Below are 5,258 nucleotides of genomic sequence, written 5' to 3'. Positions count from 1 at the left end.
TAGGAGTGTTTTCCAGTCCAGCCTGTTGGGGTACCACGCCCTGGCCCCAAAGTCCACTTTCAGCATTCCCTGGGGACCTTGACGCTCCATTCCCTTGCTGTTCCACAGCACTCTCCCAGCGCTTTGCCCCAGTGTGGTGGGATCAGGTCAGGCGCAATTCCCACACTGTGTCTCCGGTGCTGTCCCCTGTAGCGCCATGGGTCAGTGAGGGGCATCATGTCTCATAGTAGGGCCAGCCATGTTGTCCTCTCTGTGGACTGGCTGCTCTAATCAGGAACATCATCCTCATGGCCTGGTGGGCCAGGCTGTGCTCCACTCTCTCCTCCTCCCCCTTCATCTGCTCCCGTGTGCTCCAATCAGATATGTCCCTCTTCCGGAGCTGTAGATTCTATGTTGTCCTTTGAAACAAATTCTTCTGGGGGGAGGGGCAGGCATCCACTTAACATTTGGTACTGGGGCCAGCCTCCCAGACCTCTGCAATGGTTCCCTACTCTACACCGGAATGTTGCATTCACACCTTGAGGCACTGGGTTGAAGTCTGGTCCCTCTTTCCCTATGGAGATATAAACAATACCCTCCCCTTGGGTGGGTTAGTGCCCCTTGCCCCCGCTCCCCTTTTCTTCCTTATATTCATCCTACACGGTCCTCACCCCAAGAATGTTTGTATACAGTAACTTTTTCCCTATGCCCCTTTTGCATTTTTTTTTAAATACTTACCTCAGCGGGCTCACATTATACTTGTCCTTTTGTGTCTGACTTACTTCGCTTAGCATGAATTCCTCCAGTTCTTCCCATGCCGCTATGTGCCTCATACGTTCATCACTGCTTTTTAGTGATGCGTAGTACTCCATTGTATGTATATACCACAGTTTTTTAATCCAATCATCAGTTGATGGAAATTTGGGTTGTTTCCAACTCCTTGCAATTGTGAATTGTGCCGCAATGAACATTGGAGCGCAGATGTCTGGTCTTGGTTTGTTCCTTGCCTCTTCTGGGTATATGCCCAGTAGGGGATTGCTGGGTCATATGGTAACTCTATTTCCATCTGTTTTAGGTATCGCCAGATTGATTTCCATAGTGGCTGTACGTACTTACAGTCCCACCAGCAGTGGATGAGAGTTCCTGTCTCCCCACAGCCCCTCCAACACTTGTTGCTTTCTGATTTTTTGAATTGGGCTACCGTTGAGGGTGTTAGGTGGTACCTCATTGTTGTTTTAATTTGCATTTGTCTTATGGCTAAAGATCGGGAACATTTTCTCATATGTTTATTGGCCATTCAGATTTCTGCCCCTGTGAAACTTCTGTTCAAGTCCTTTGCCCACCTCTCAAGTGGGCAATTAGTTTTTTTATTTTTTGGAAGCTGGCAGAGTATTGTAGATTTTAGTGATAAGGCCTTTGTCAGATGTGTCATTGCTAAAGATGTTTTCCCAGTCCGTGGACTCTCTTATTACTCTCTTGGTGAATTCTTTCGATGTACACAGGTGTTTTATCTTCAGTCTGTCCCACTTGTCAATGTGTGCCTCCTCTATGTGTGTGTCCTTCCCTTGGGTAGTTATCCTAATTTTGAAATAGTTATTTCTTATAACTGAAATACTTCTACTGTAGAAATATATTGCCTACACTAAAAAGAAAGAAAACAGATAGAAATCCATCATGATTTGACCCAGAACAATAGTCTAGTGGAATTTTTCTCAGAGGAGGAGAAATACTAGAAAATACCATCAATAAATTACAGTGCTTTTTTCTTGATCACTCCAAATATGCAGTTGTTTCTAGTAAAGTATAATGTAACTTACTGTACCACTTTTGTTTCTTTCGCTGAGCAAGCATAGACTGTGAGTGTAGGGAAGGAACCCTTTGACCTCGGTGCTGAGATTAGCCTGAAGGTCAGCAGTTTGAACCCAGGGAAAGATTTTGGGCTTCTATAGAGACGTTTTTTAAATGGGACAAGGACATGACTAAGGCATAGTCTTCAAAGGAGGGAGACCATTGGAACAAGGTCAGGATGGCACCCAACAGTTTGCGGGTACACAGAACTTTACAAATCCATGTTTGCTGGCAGATCATCAACACAGCACAATTATAGGCGGTATCGCTGCCATGGGGATGGGGCCCTGATTGGGATAAGTTCATGGTGGCAGACAGAAGAGTTGACAATATTGGCCCAAGGTCTCTGCAAGGCAGTCAGGAAGGGTGATCTCCTTGAAGAACACGCTCAGGCAAGTCTCCAAGGGAGGCTGCCCTCGGGGACTGGTTGAGGATGGAGGTAATGCCCTTTCCAGTGCACTCATAAGGATGCACACCCAGTCTTGGAAACCTATGGAGTCCCACTGCCAACAAGTCGTTTCTGACTCATAGCAATGCCTGGAACAGCGCTATTCTATCGCATCAAATTCACGTGAGTGGGAACCGATTTGAAGGCAGTGGCTTGAGATCTTCCCACGTGCAGATTATCAGGGCTTTTCCAGAACTGCTGGGAGGATTCACAGCCCCAGTCTCTGGGTTGCCTACAGAGCTCTTAGCCATCAAGGCTCCTTGGCGGGAAAGGCTAAACCAAGCCAGACCAAACACCCACTGCAGAGTGCATCGCTGTAGAGCAGAGAATCACTCTTTGGCGGTTTCACAGATGTCAATATTTACAGAAGCAGACGGCCACATGTTTCTCCTGCCGAACAGAGACTAGCGGGTTAGATCCTCCGACTCTTTGTAACAGCTGGGCCCTTTAACCACTGGGCAAGCAGGGCTTCTTGGGGATAGGGTAGTGGCAAACAAATCAGAGTGACTCTAAACTCAAAACTGACTGCCATCAAGAAACGCATACGGACCCGATAGGACAGACAACTGGCCCTGTGGGTCTCCAGCCTAAATCTTACTGGGAGTAAAAGCCTCATCTCTCTCCCACAAAGTGAATGGTGGTCTCAAACGACTGAGCAGCAAGTAACCCACTACACACACCATCAGGGCCCCTAAGAGTAGCCCAAACAGTCAAAATTTAAGCGTGAGCAAGAGGCTGCAGTAAAATTGTATCTTGTTTCTGGATTTGCTGGAAGGCAGATTTTTCAACTTAACATCAACGTAAACTTTTCTACAATTTGGCTGCTCACTCAAAAAGGGTGGCCATCACTGGCTGTGTACACAGTATCCCTGCACCCTTCACTCGGGAAATCTTACAGAAAAGTGTATATGATAAGACATAGTACGGTGCAGAATATGGCACAGAATCACATCTGATCTGCTCTCTGAGTTGTGAAAGCAATGAGTGTCCCACTGTAATTAGCACACGTATGCCCAGGACAGATTGTTCACTCCATGCTCTGAGATGGGGCCTCAGATTATGACAGTGCTGTAGGGGTGTGGGACACAGGTTGAGTAGGAAGTCTAAGGACTGACACACGCATATAACTATAATACAGACAGTTCTTTCCTAAAGCTAACATTACTTTCTTTCTCAAGGTCTTTCTTCCACTCTTTCAAGTCTTCTCTGGAAGCCCAATAGACTGGCTGCTACCTCCCTGTCAGTGCACAGTTTCAAGCTCCCGAGTCTACCATGGCTTCCTTTTGCTGGAATGGAAGTCCGTTTCCTATTGGCTCAGAGGAGCCCTTCTAAAAGATCAAGGATTGCAGCCTTCAGTTGGGATTACAATGCAAAGTTAAGAAAAATAAAATCCTCCTAACTGGGCCCAGATGTACCATGGTGACAAACAGGAAAAAGATTGAAGTTGTCAAGGATTTCATCTTGCTTGGATCCAGAATCTGTGTTCATGGAAGCTGAAGTCAAGAGATCAAATGACCAAAAAAAATTTGCATTGGGTAAATCTGCTGCAGAAGGCCTCTTGAAAGTGTTGAAAAGCAGGGGGTGTTACTTTGAGGACTGTGTTAGACTGGGTGCTTTAGAGAAACAAATCCACAGAAACTCATGTATAAGAGAGAGTTTTATATAAAGGGTAAGTGTGCATCAAGAAAACATCCCAACCCAGTGCTGCCCAAGCCCACAAGTCCACCATTAATCCACTAACCCATATGTCCAACACTAATCCACAAAGCCCTCCTCCATCTCACAAAACACAATGATGCAGACTGCAGGAGGAAAGCCGAGTCAGTAAATGTGTAAACATCTCAGCCGTGGCAGGGTCTCTACAGGCTGCTCCAGCACCCAATCGGGGTAGCTCCACGTGGCTTCTCCTTGGGGATGTCTCACAAGAGTCAGCCTTGCCAGCTGAAGCAGGGCACTGCTAAGGCAGTGGCACCCTGGTGCGACCATCACAAAGCAAGGGACTCTAGAACTAGAAAGGGGAGCCTCACCGAGTCATTTATCCGCCCTCCTTTCAATTAACCCCACATGTGTGTATAGGCCAAGTTGGCACAATAAACTAACTACCTCAAGGATTAAGGTTTCGCCTGATCCAGACTATGGCATTTTCATCTTCTTCTCTTTTTAATCGTTTATCAGGGGCTCATACAACTCTTATCACAATCCATACATACATCAACTGTGTAAAGCACATTTGTACATTCATTGGACCATGGCATTTTCAATTGCCGTGTGTGTGTGTGTGTGTGTGTGAACGTTGGACACTGAATAAGGAAGACCAAAGGATAATCACTGTATTTGAATTACGGTCTGGTGAAGAGTATGTTAAGAACCATCGACTGCCAAGAGGGCAAACAAACCTGAAGTAAGACCAGCGTACTCCTAGAAGCCAGGATGGCCAGACTTGTTGCGACACGCCGTGAACCTGTCGACACGCCGTGAACCTGTCGGCAAGGGCAGCCGCTGCGCCAGGTCATCGCGCTTCATCAAGCAGGGGCCTCGAGAAGGGGACAGGCTGCCACAAGAGGCTCAGCCCAAGAACGACGTCCTTCCGTTGGACACGCGGTCGCTACGGGCTGGGACTCGCTCAGTGACTTCAGAGGAGGCCTTCTCTCGGAAGCGCAGCGCAGAAAACGTGGCGGCGAACGTGGCGGCGCCGCACAAGCAGCCAGCTCCTCTGAGCGCCAAGCCGGGGGTGGCCGGGGCTGGGGGCGGGGTGAGGGGCGTGGTCGCCCGCGGACCGCGCCCCCGTCAGCTAGACGGACTCACGCACCTGGACGCCGGCTCCTCCGCACTGAGGCGCCGCAGACGGCAGGCCGGGCGTCGCGCGCCCCCTGGTGGCGCTGGAGGCCGCCGGCCGCGCACCACTGAGGCCGCGGCGGCGGCGGCTAGAGAGGCGGCTGGGCCGCGGGGACGAGCCGCTGGGCACGCGTGCGGGGCGTGCCCA

The sequence above is a fragment of the Tenrec ecaudatus genome, chromosome 1, assembly GCF_050624435.1.
Source record: "Tenrec ecaudatus isolate mTenEca1 chromosome 1, mTenEca1.hap1, whole genome shotgun sequence".
NCBI classification, from domain to species: domain Eukaryota; kingdom Metazoa; phylum Chordata; class Mammalia; order Afrosoricida; family Tenrecidae; genus Tenrec; species Tenrec ecaudatus.
The sequence above is the reverse complement of the archived record's forward strand: the minus strand, read 5'-3'. Positions refer to the sequence as shown.